Genomic DNA, 14,344 nt, shown 5'->3' on the forward strand with positions numbered 1-14,344 from the left:
TACAAAAAAAATTATAAAACAAAAAAATCGTTACTTGGTGAAAACCTGGCAAACAAGCGCCTTCTGACACAAAAAACATTGAAAAATCAAAAAGTAAAGAGAAATAATTTTGTCCAATGGTGAAAACCACTTTGGTGGCACCCTGGGCAAGTACCATGGTGAAAACTGGGTTCCCAGCGCCATGCGTAGAGACTTTGCTCCTCCCTCCTTCAGGATTCACTTTCATCCTTTCACTTTGCACACACTCACAACCTATTCACTCACAATAAACTTACCCATTCCCATCATGGCTTGTTATTGATCTACCTAAGATTGGTTAACCATTCACAATAAACCCCCCTTTTTCACTCCCTTTCCATCCATAATAAATCGGATCCTATCTATGGCTAAGGCAAATCCTACGTCTAGTGATGGGTGTGGAACTGAGAACATCACATGTTTCAAGGAGTACAGTTTCTTCCAGTTTTCTCCAGTCTATTCACGCACAATCCGCAATAAAGCAACATTTGCATCACAGATCCGCAATAAAGTTTCGTCTTCTCCGCAATAAAGTATCAGTTTCATGGATTCAGTCAGTTTTAGATGAGACACAGCAGCAACAATGGGCTTCAACAAATCAAATATTTCAACAGACTCAGACAACATTATGGTTCAGTGCTATCTATCCTTTCTGTGAAAGTAAACATTGTGACCACAATCAAATAAGACTTATACAAGTGACAAGCGACACTAAACTTGAGGACTACAGTGGATGTTGGTGTCGAGTCTTGGTTTTCTTTTGATTTTAACTTTTTGGTGACATGTCTTTTAGCTTTTCCGGGATGTCTCTGACTAGAGATTCTATCTCCAGGATGTCTTTGACTAGAAAGGCGAGGATGGGGTATTGTCACCTATTTGTATTTGCTGTCTGTGGATTGTCTCTTAGTAATGCTATGACTTGTCCAAGGATATGAGGACACTGTGAGTCTAGTATGAACTGGGGCCTTCCTTGTTTGTGACTGTCTTATCTCCATGCAAACAGGTACAATGACTTTCTGGGTCGAACATATGCCTCGATTGTCATAACCTACTTGCATTAAAAGCTCAATGATGATAACGCACAAGAAGCTCTTTCACTTTCATATCTTCTATCTTCCATCCCCTTTTCTTGATTGACTTCCATCGTCCTTCTCAAGTCCGCGTAGCCTGCTATCACATGACTGAGTATAATGACACACCAAAAACATTTGCATTTCATGTAGTTGCACCTGCATTAACACATATAAGTATTTCACACATACATATAGATATCACAATTGCATCACATCCTGCACACAACACCTGTTAGCACAATTTACATTTGCATTATCATATTCATTTTCATCACATACATTCACATTTGCATCATGCATCGCATATACAACATAAAAGAACAAAAATATATATTGCATTGCACCATGTATATATTTGCATCCATGTCATAAATATACATCATAAGAACATCTCATCACATAGGTACACATGCATATAGCTACCGCAAAAATGAATCATCTCTCATATATATAATAAAAAATGTCATGATACAATGATGTCAAAAAATCATATGGCTACAATCACCCGCAGGTGTCTACAATACAAAAAATGGTACAAATACTGATACAAGGGAGCCCTCTATGGCTATGATGAACTCCCTCCCTCGGAGCTACCTGGCCTCGACGGAATCTGAGCCCTAGAAGGACCCGCTCCAGGATCACCCTGCCTGTCTGGTGGTGGTGGAGGACCCATGACCCCACCACTCGATGCCTATCTCCTCCGGCTCCCTCCCTTAGCTGTCGCTGTCCGCGATGGTCTATGGAAGCTCCTCGCCCGCTGATCTGCTGGCACGACACCATAATACAGGTCCCTCCAGTAGGCAATCTCCTCTCCGGCTCGCAGGACATATGCGTAGCCTGCTCCTGTGTCCTCCGCCGCCTGCCTCCCTACCCTCAGCGTTGTCTCAGCCTCAGTGTAGCGCTGAATCGCCTGATCCCTCTCCCGCTCTGTATCCCTGAGCCTGATCCTGAGTCGGTCCCTCTCCCTCTCCAGCTCCTGGATCTCGTCTGCCTGGCCCTGGCAGATCTCCCTGAGCTCAATCAGCTCATCCTCCTCTGGATCCCCACCCTCTGCCTCTGCCTGTGGCTCTCCCTCTGTGGGTGCCTGCCCCTGTACCTGTCCCTGTACCTGTCCCTGTCTCTGTCCCTGTGCTCTAGGACCCTGTGCTGCTGGTACCTGCAGGGGCACTCCACCGCGACCCCTCACCACCTGGGCCTGTCCCTCCTATCCACCCTCTCTCCGAGGTGCCACCCTCCTCTCCCCAACTACTCCCCTCCGCCGCCATCGGTCTCTACCCCCATCACCCCCACCATCATCATCATCATCTCCTCCTCCATCTCCATCCAGTAGCTCTCCTGGATCTGTCAATCGGGGGAATGGATGCTCTGCCCAATACGCTGTATACTCTGCATCCATCCCGACATCCTCAATCTCAGGCCACATGTCCCAAGGAAGAGGTATCATCTCTGCCAGCTGTGTGACTTCCTAATCATATGACAATAAAGGCCCAAACTGTGCCTGATCCCTAACTGTATGGGCATACATACCCGAGCCTCGTGGCATCCTCTGAATCCGGCCAAACTGTTAGCCAATCCTATCTACCAGCTGCCTCTCCAGTATATAGGGCGTTCGCCCAATCAAATACCTGCTCCGGAAGGTGTAAGGCAGCTCCACTGCGTCATCCTCCCACTCCTCGCATCCCAGATATGGCCTCCAGATGACGACATCAATGTCATCTATCACTCGCCGCCAATACTCTAACCTGCCAATCCGAGGCTGTGAGGTGATCATGTCGTAGAGATGAACAAAACTCCGTCCATGACCTCTCCCTCTGAAGTGTATCGGCCGCGTGATAGGCAGATGCTTGTATGCCCAAACCTGCAGTAGTGTCACTCTACAACCCAGTCCCACTGACCCATGGTAGACAAACTGGTGAAGCTCATAATATAGGTGGGCCAAAACACATGGACCTCACGCATATTTGGTGTGCTGCGTCGCCAATATCTCCAGTGCTCCTCCCCAGCCCACTGCCAACCCCCGTGTCGCTCTATCCGGACATAGGAACCCACTGATAGCTCTTCCAATCACAGCTGACAAAGCTAACCCTGTCGCAGTCATGGTATCCCATGCCACATGTCCTACTCTCATCTCTAGGCCGGGATCCTGAAACACCCGTCTCAAAGCCTCTTTGTCTCCGTCGCGATCGTATGGAATCAGCTCTCCATCAATCGGTATCCGTAGAATCCTGTAGACATCCTCAAGGGTGACTGTCATCTCACCCATCGGCAAATGAAATGTGCATGTCTCTGAATGCCATCTCTCGGCCAGCGCAGTCAGCAAACCCATGTTTGCCCGAAACTCAGGCACATACAATACGTGTCTCAAACCCATCTCCTCGATGGCAGCTCTATCCTGAAAAGACAACTCTGGTCGCAACCTCTGTGTGGACGGGAATCTCTCCCGTGACTCTAGCATAGGCAAATACTCCTGCAGTCAAACAAATCAATCATGTTAGTCATGGTGGCATTCACTGTTCATCACAAAATGCTACTCGCTATCTAAATGCATATGGTCATCTATCTCAGTGACACTCACTGTTCATCACAAAGTGTTGCTATCTATCCTAGTAGTGCTCCCCGTTCATCACAAAGTACTACGTGTGTGACATTCCCTGTTCATCACAAAGTGTTACTCACATTTTGCACTCCCTGTTCATCACAAAGTGCTGCTCATACTTTGGGTACTCCCTGTTCATCACAAAGTACTCTATCTTGGTGCTCCCTGTTCATCACAAAGTGCCTTGATCTATCCTAGTCTTCCTAGAGGACCTGCTTGAGTGTATCCTCTCAGCAGCTTATCCAATCGACAGCGTATGTTCATCACAGAACTGTCGATTTGACCTAGAAGACCAAAACCTTGCATTTTCAGACATAAACGCGTTTCTAACTCACAAACGTGCCTATAGACTGCACAAGTGCGTCTGAACAACGCAAACGCGCCTGTTTGACATAAATGTGCCTGCATTATTCATAAACGCGACTTTGGCACACAAACGCCCCTTCAGGACGCAGATGCGCCCGCATTAGACACAAACGCGTTCCAGACGCAGACGCGCCTGACACCGACACAGACGCGCCTGGCGGACACAGACGCGCCTGACACCGACGTAGACGCAGTTGCACATTTTTGCACTTTTTTTTTGTGCCCTATTCCTAAGCGCATTTATTGCTAACTAGCATGCATTAATGACAAAATTGAATGCGTCAAAGTACGAGGAGGTTTGGTGGTACTTACCGGCTCTTCTGCCTCTGCTGGTCTCTGAAATCGACGAACGCGGTCGAATCTATGTACGAAAGCCATCGCTGCTGACTGCTGCTACTCTCTTTCTCGCTCTGCACTGTGATCTCATGAGGGTGTAGATGACAATGAGGATGTCTTTTGCCCGTGGTCTATCTTATAGCCTACCCTAGCCCTCGCCTTCATTTCCCGAGTCAGTCTTCATTATCTTGTGACTTTGTCACTTTATCCGACCATTCCATTCTAGCCTTTCTTTCTTATCGAGAGATTGTCTGCAATCTTTTCAGACTTTTTCATCCAATCTCTCGAGGGGGCATATCATTCCCATCCTGGGGCAACTCTGTATCAGTTCATCTTATCTTCTTTGAAACAACGCGACAAGCCGCATTGTCTCAAAGAGGGGCAAAATGTAGACACCTAAAATTGTCATGTCTAATTAAATAAATATTATTTATTTAATTATCTAAGCCTAATTCTTCTATTAATTAAATAAATCTTTATTTATTTAATTAATTCATTTATCCTCTTCTAGCCTTATTTCTCATTTAAATAAATACATTTATTTATTTAAATTATCCTTTTCCTAAATTAAATAAATATCTTATTTATTTAATTATCCCACTTCTTCTATTAATTAAATAAATCTTTATTTATTTAATTAATTCATTAGCCTTTTCTATCTATGACACATGTCATTCATCTCTTAATTCCTACACTACCTACCTCTTTCATTATTTTACTATTTCTTCTACCTACCCTCTAATCATAGCCGACCTCCTTTTACACCTCTCAATCTTATCCCTCCATTTCATATTGTGTCTTCTATTTAAGAAGATGCTTCCTTCATTATCAACCCTAATCAAGCATTCTAATGACCTAATCGACAATTGGGAGGACTTGACTACACTACGATCCTACTTGCAACCACATTCCGTTCTTTGTTGAGCTCTTGTGCACATAAAATCTGAGAGAAAATATATCAAGCAAGATCAATGGAGATAGGAAGAATGAAGATCAAAACCCTATTGGACATGTGATGGTATAATCTTTGTGATTTCATTTGATTTGCATTGTCTTAGGTAATCTTCATATGTTATGGTGGATCTTTGTTGATTGTTAGGCTAGGGTTTTGTGGTTGAATTCATTTAGCCTTTCAATATTGTTGTTATTGTTATCCATTTTCACCATATACACTATTATGTCAATTTGCATTTGATTAGATAGTAGTTTGCAATTGCATAGAGGTTAATTCGCAATTGCTATGATAGGTTAGATAGATTTTGTTTTGATTTTTGTGTCATTTTCTGTCAGATTTCTTTTTGTTTCTGCAAACAGAAACGTTGTAACCGAGAAGAAATTTAGGCTAGAAAGCCCACCATGAACCAACTAATCTTTTTTTGTTTCCTTGCAGGGGTAGCTTAGAAAATATTTCATTTTGGTGCATTTAAAATAAACCACAAACAATCTGTCTTTTTGCTTCACAATTGCTATGAAGGATAAAATGAATATCATGCTTTCACAGAGAAACATCTCCATTTAGACTAGAAAATTTTCAATTGAGGTTAAAAGGAACATTGTTTTGTGTGTTTGTGAGGTGATAGGTATATGCTCTCCCCTACAATGGGTGATCAAAAAGCCAGAACCATCTCTTTTTATGCTTTTTGTCAATTCTGCATTAGGATAATACCTTTAGCAGGCCTGCCCTCTCGAGAAGCCCATAAGGCCAGTGAGAGGGGAACGACCTAAGTGGAAATGACTAAAGCCAAGTAATCCAAGCCACTATAAATAAATGCGTATGTGATGAAAATCATATACGATGAGTGTTACATGTTGTCACAATGACGTTATGCCTCCCTTAGTGCTTATACGGTACGTTAAAATCTATAGAGCGTAACCTCTACAGACTAAGAGACTTCCCTCAACAGAGTGTAAAACACTACTGATTGTGACCACTCAAACGAAACCCTTTCTAAACACCTTAGAAATCAGAAGTCCAACTGAGTGAGTAACCAAACACTTTTACTATTACAGTGCAAGGGTGGGGAAGAATCCACCTCGAAGACACTCACCATATATCTCCCAGGATAACGAGCCAATTGAGGAGCGATCCTCTTTGGTTTAATTTCTGGATAAAGGCAAAAAAAAGGGCGCACCTTAGGGTGTGAAAGGGTTGTTTGAGTTGACAAAGTATCAAGATGTGGGTTGTGGTAATATTTGTGACCTTTTGACCTTAAGAGAGTCTTCTTGTTGTGCAATCGATTGACCAATTACAACGAAAACAAAATGGGGTTTTGAAAAAGACTCCAACATTCATGCGAATTTGAAAAATATCCTTAAACAAGTATTCTTTCTATGTTATTATTCTTTTTTTGATGTGTCTTATGTGTCTTTGCTACATGATCAAACATTTAAAAGTGGAACCTCAACCAAGTTTTTCATATCAACATCAATCAAAATTTTCTTGGCTCAACACTCAAGAGTCAAAAAATTCAAGAGAACAACCAAGTTTTTCATACCAACATCAATCAAAATTTTCTCAACTCAATAATCAAGAACCAAAAAATTCAAGAGAACAACCAAGTGTTTACATCCAACAAGTTCAACAAATTTTGCCAACATTAAAGAATATGGAAGAAAATGGTGCTTCATGTGATCAAAGGTCCTCACACATATAGGGAATGCATAGTTTATTTTTTTCATCCACATCTTGCATAAATCTTCACAATTAGGAGAGTAAAAGTCCATCATTCACACTCCTCTTAGGATAGAGTCCTTACATTACACATCTTAGTACCCAAATCAGTTTGCATAGTCTTCATTAAACATTCGTCATAGTCCTTTTCATCATAGAAGTATTAAGAACATATCCTTTGCATGGGTCTAAAAGGAGACGGTGATTTTCCATTCGAACATCCCAATCTTGGACTAGACAATGATCAATTAGAGATAATTGATGGTTTGGACAATCTTGTTTGGGAAGTAAGAATTAATCTTCCACAATATGAAGAAGCGGAAGTTATCATAGATAATGAAATTTGGAAATCTATCCACCTTGATACAAAGTTAGCAAAATAAATCAATGAACAAAGAGAACAAGAAGAATTTCAACAATTTGTCAAAAAACTTATGGCAGATATTACTCACCAGTAATATTAGAAGGGTGTCTTCATTCATAGATTGCATACATAGTTAAATCATAAGTCTTGCATCCATATCAATCTACCATTTGCATTTACAATATCATAGTGAGTCATAGAGTCTCAAGATCACATGACAGTAACAAGATCAAAAAAGGCAAAAAATCAGATGGATCCGAACAATGACCTCCGAACAATGACCCATACTATAACCCAACTTAGAACATGAACACACCTAGTATCTCAAGCTCTCAATCAAGAAATAGGGCTTTGATATTGACAGATCCTAATAGATTACAAACAATAGAAGAAATGCAAACAGGGTTAACGCAAGAGGAAATAGAGGTAGCTCAACAAGACCCTCAAGTCTTAATGATAATCAACGCTCTTATCAACAACAATAGAGACAAGTATCTATCTCTCTTGATTCAAAATGGAGAAAAGTTGCCTCCTAATCTCAACATCTCCACAATAACACCACGAGGAGTGATAGTGAATCTAAATGCGACATAGATGTCTAATACATCTACAACAACAACTCATACACAAAGTGTTGCTCCAAGCACACAAATGGCTCAAACTCAAGCAACTATAAATTCTACACCAATGTCAGGGGTTACTTCAACAAGGTTCTAATCAATTCCTATATTCAACTCACAAGCCATTGGTACTTTACAAGTAACTACATCGGTATCGGTTGGATTTGCAACTAGTAGCCAAGGGATACAACATGGACATACCAATCCCTTTGGGTCTACTCAGGCTAACACAATGCCTCAGTTTACCTACTTCACGACACCTAGTAGTGGTTTCCATATAGTGCAAAGTCATGCATATTCAACAATGCCAGTATACACCACCACTCCATCATATGCATCAGGCATACCCTTGACACAAACAAAAGTTTTGACTCAGCAAGTCCAAAACTTACAAAAGCAAATATTAAGCATGCAAGCAAGCAAGGACAGGAAAAGCTAAACATTGGAAGATCTCAAGCCTTATCCCTATGATAGATCTCTATATATGCCACCCTTTCCTCCGCACTTCGAGACACCTAAGTTTGATAAATACAAAGTAAAGGGTGACCCGAGGGATCATATAAGAGAATTTTTCACATCTTGCATAGAAGTGGCACATGAAGACACTTATCTACTAAGACTATTTCCCAAAAGTCTTGGAGGGCCTGCATTAGAATGGTTCTCACATCTACCTCCTAGAATGACTTCATGGGGAGAGTTACCAGAGTTGTTTATCTCAAACTTCTCACATAATATAGACAATTCAGAGAGCCTGATAGATTTGTGCACCACAAAGCATAAAGAAACAAAGACCTTTGCTATGTACTTGCAAATATGGAGGTCATTGTATAGAAGGTATCCAAGAAATATACTAGAGGCAAAACAAGTGGACATATTCAGTGAGAATCTCCTTCCACCAGTCAAATATCCTTTGCAAATGCAATGTTTTGATACATTCAAGGATATCACATAAAAACTCTCTCAAATGTGAGAAGGGATTGTTGGAGTAAAGTATCATAAAAATGGTAAAGATTCAGGAGCACCCAACAATGCAAGTGTAGATAAACCCAAATTTTGCTCAAGAAACAAGAACGTTACAAAATATGGTGTGGTTGATGCAAGAGTGGTCAATAGAGCTCAACCCACACTGTCATTACAAGGACCAAACCAAAATGTGAATCAGTCACAAGCAAATAATGCAACTACAACTACTACCAATGCAGTCCAATCCAATGCAGTTAGACCTCCAAGAAATATGGCACCAAAAAGAAATTTCACACCTTTGGGGGAACCTATTGATGCTGCTCTAAAGAAGCTGATACAAACAAACATGATCACCTTGCCAGAAGAAAGACCATACAAACCTAGCCCATTGAAACCAGCCTGGTGGAATGACAATGATTTTTGTTATTATCACGGTTCCAAAGGACACAAAACATATAGTTGTTACAAGCTCAAGGATCCCATCTAGGACTTGATAGATGAAGGTGATGTAATAGTAGATATAGATAAAGGATCATCAAACCAGGTACATATCATATACAAAGATCCTTTTGTGAACCATAATCAAGGACAAGCACCTACATCAAAATGAGAAGCATCTATGTCAAAAGGACGGGACAATATGACTAACCATACCAAGGTTGCATATGATTATACAATCAATGCAATTAATGAAGGGGAGGCAATGGTTGCCACCATCTCCATTGACCCTAAAAATAGAAATGTTCAGAACAACTAGATTTGCATGATGTCAGACACTTCTCTAATAGACAAAAGCAAAGATTTACCCCTTTTACAATCACATCTAATTGACTGGGGGCAAGAGGAGTCACCAAATTTGGATTGGTTTGAGAATGACGAAGCTATTGCAGAATTCCTTGGTGTTAGAGAAGGGTTTCCCTATGGGGATCATAAGGAAGGATTCACAATAGACTTGGATACAACATCATACTTTGGCGAGGGTAGCTCATCCTCAAATCCAAATGAATCAGATGAGACTAAAACAATGATGAGGAAAACTGGATGATCTTCCCTTTGATAGAGAATAATCAACACTCCTTATGGAAGAAACAAAAGAAGTCAACATTGAAGATTTAGAAAATATAAAAAAGATTCATCTAGAAAAATCTCTAAACCCCGTGGAGAAAGAAATCTTCATCAACTTCTTCAAGCAAAGACCCATCAACTTTGCATGGTCTTATGCAAATATGCCAGGATTGGACCTCGAGTTGGTACTACATCACTTACCTCTCTTGCTAGGAGTAAAGCCATACAAGAAAAAATTGAGAAAAATGCATCCTCATAAAGCCTTACTAGTCAAGATCAAATTGCAGAAATTATTAGATGTGGGCTTCATCAGACCTATTGATTATGCAGAGTGGATTTCCAATTTAGTCCCAGTGACTAAACATTCTGGGGGCATCCAGATCTGTACATATTTTAGAGATCTTAACAAGGCTTGTCCTAAAGATGATTTCCCGCTCCCAAACATTGACACGATTGTAGATCTTACAACAGGGAATGAAATGCTATTACTTACGGATAGTTTTTCTCGTTATAATCAAATTAGAATAGCACCAAAGGACCAAGCTAAAACAACATTCACTTGTTCTTGGGGTACCTACTGTTGGAATGTAATGCCCTTTCGTCTCAAAAATGCAGGAGCAACATATCAAAGAGATATGACCACATTGTTTCATGATATGATACATAATTTCATGGAAGACTATGTTGATGATATCCTAGCAAAATCAAGAACCAGAGCAAATCATTTAAAGGTCTTGGCAAAAATATTCGACAGATTGGAACAATATAAGGTAAGGTTAATTCCAAAGAAGTGTGTGTTTGGTGTAACAACTAGAAAGATGTTAGGGTTCATAGAATCAAATAGAGGAATAGCAGGAGATCCTATAAAGGTGAAAGCCATCTTAGAAATTCCAACACCACCAACATTTAAACAACTCAGAAATCTATAAGGTCGGCTTCAATCCATTCAATGCTTTCATAGCACAGTTGGCAGATAAGTGCCACCCATTTCAACACCTTTTAAAGAAAGGTGTTACATTCAAATGGTCAGAACAATGCTAAGAGCATTTCAAGCTTTGAAAGACTATCTATTGACAACACCATTTTTGATACCACCAGTCCATGGAAGACCATTACTCTTGTATATATCAACCACCAACTCAACTTTGGGTGCTCTTTTAGCACAACATGATGATCAAGGGAAAGAATGAGCAGTCTACTACATTAGTAGAACCCTTGTAGGCTATAAATTGAATTAAGCTACTATTGAGCGTCCATGCCTATAAGTGGTCTTTTCCTCCCAGAAGTTAAGACACTACATGATCAATCACAAAATCTAGCTCATTGAAAAATTTGATCCACTCAAGTACCTTTGGAAGTAGATCTGCACTGACTGGAAGGTTGGCCAAATGGGTAATGATCCTCAGTGAATTCGACATTGAAAATGTTGATAGGAAAGCCATCAAAGGGCAAATTATTGCAGACCAATTGGTAGAATCACCAATGATAGATCACCATTCTATGTTCATAGACTTTCCAGATGAGTTTGTCTTTACAGTCACAGTATCTCACGAATGGAGATTAGTTTTTGATGGATCACATACAAACCATGGAGCATGGACAAGAATTATTTTTATCACGCCTCAAGGTGACTCTATTCCTAAGTTATTCAGAATAAGGTTTGCATGCACAAACAACATAGCCGAGTATGAAGCCTTGGTTATAGGACTTCAAACAATAGTGGAATGGAAAATAAAGGACCTACAAGTATATGGTGATTCTCAACTCATTATAAATCAAGTAAATGATGATTATGAAAACAAAGATGACAAGATGACACCTTATATGTAGTTGGTAGATGAATTAAAGCCATGTTTCACCAACTTCATATTTAAGCAAATCCCCAGGGCACAGAACCGAGTTGCAGATGCAATGACAATTATGGGATCTCTCCTTGACATGTGAAACAATGGAACTCACTTTGAGTTCGTAGTGGAACAACTAATGGTACCTTCATATGAGATACCAACTTCAGAATATGTTTACGCAATAGTAGGACCTAAATCTCCTTGGTATTAAGAGATGTATGCATATTTACATGATCAATATATGCCACCTGACTTTTCATCTAATCAAAGGAATAATTTTATAAGATGGGCCTCTAGATACACAATCATTGCAGATACACTATACATAAGAGGTTTGGATACAACTCTACTTAGATGTCTCAATGCCAATGAAGCATAATAGATAGACTTCCCTGAATCACTTACAAGAATATCAAAATAGAATGTGCAGAAGCTACAATAAAAGAGTGAGACCAGGTCAATTTGAATTAGGAGACATCATCTTGATGGAAAACCAGAGAAACTTAGTGGAGCGAGAAAAGCCAGGAAAATTTGAAGCAAATTGGAAAGGATATTTTATCATAACGCGAGTAGTTGTAAATGACGCTTATCATTTAACAACAATGGAGGGAGATCCACTCGTCGAACCCATGAACAACATACACCTAAAAATATATTACATCTAAGGGATGGGTTCATTTAAATTTTCAAGTACTACATTTGCATATTTCTTTACTACATTGCATCGCATATCTCCAATTCAGAGTGCATCATAGTTGCTTGCATTTCATATTGCACAACATCTAGCTACATATAATTATTGTTGTCACATATAGCTGCATCAATAAACAAGGCGATTGTCTGATTCATTCACCTGTCTGCACTGAAAGGAGCAAATGTTGTCTCATTTCCTAGATACTTTTTTAGGAAGTTTCAAGAGGTCTTTACTCATTTATCTTCAATGTCACCTTGTGATTTAGATTTATCTATGGTTGAGTAGAGGTTTCATTGTTGAGCCTTATTACCCAAAATCTAGCAACTACTATAGCTCACACATTAATCAATAGCTCTAAGTCATTGTAGATACCTAGTTGGTCATGTGGCTAGTGAAAAATCGAATATTCTGCTTCAACATCATTGTAATTGTCATACCCAAGTAAGTTTCATTACTTACAAGTCAAGGCAAGAAAATAAAAAAGAAAAGTTATGCCAAATATCCATCTCAAGGTAAAATAGCCCAGATATATAACTGAAATATCATGCAAAAATGTGCAAATAAAGCTTGGCTAAGGGAAAATGTGAATAACTCCATTAGGGCTATGGACGCCTATTGGCAATGGAGCAATATTCAAGAGATTATGGTGTATAACTTCGTCAAAGCCCTAAAAGCTTGCTGGCAGTGAGGCTTTATCCAAGTTGCTTTTGAAGTCAGAATAACACACGTAGCTAGCCACATAGGATTCCAAGGGTCTTTTATGATTATAAGAATTAGAATAAACTCAAATGCACACACATGGGAAACAGGGGATCAAAGTTTCAAGAATTAATGGAGAAGTTTTTCGCGTCTCCATTCATAAATCTTGATTACATAGCGCGTTAAGAGGGGATGATCTAAAGTCCTCTGAGAATGGATTGAGCTCGTATCTTTGAGATGTTTCAACCTTTAATTCAAATAAGTGCATTTCAGAATGAAAGACGCATACACTCACCCTTGTTCAAATAGGAACTACATCTTCATCTTGCATCTTGCATTACATAACTCATATCAAAAAATAATTGTCTCCATATACATCGCCTACATCATCATGTTATCATCATAGGTCTGCATACTTGGGGGTATAATTGAAAAAATCTAAAAAAACTAAAATGTCATGAAAAAATCCTAAAAATAAAAAATATCATGAAAAAATCCCAAAAATCAGAAAATGTCTTTAAAAAATCCTAAAAATAAAAAGTCCAAACTGAATCAATCAAAAACATTTAGATAAAATCTCCAAAAATAAAAAAACATTTGCAAAACACAAAAATCTTAAATATTGTAAAAAGTCATGAAAAAACGCTAAAAATCAGGAAAATATCCTAAACAAATAACAAAAACATTGAAAAACAACAAAATAAAAAACATTTAAAAATGATCCACAAAACCCTAAACATTAAAAAAACTCAAAAAAACTAAAAATTGAAAAATCAACCAAAAGTTGCAATAAAATGTCTTGTGAGAAACAAATATCCTAGTAGATATCCAACAAACACTTCGCATGAAGTTCAACAAAGGATATAACTATCTCATCAAACATCTGCAACCAACCTAATCAAGTCTTATCAATTGTTGATATCCACATCAACGTGATCATTATCATCTCTTAGATAGAATCAAATACACTCGAAACTAGACGGATTAGTCTTTAACGAGGTCCAAAACTTCTGAAACCAGACATTATCAACC

This window comes from Cryptomeria japonica, chromosome 8, assembly GCF_030272615.1.
Source record: "Cryptomeria japonica chromosome 8, Sugi_1.0, whole genome shotgun sequence".
NCBI lineage: Eukaryota > Viridiplantae > Streptophyta > Pinopsida > Cupressales > Cupressaceae > Cryptomeria > Cryptomeria japonica.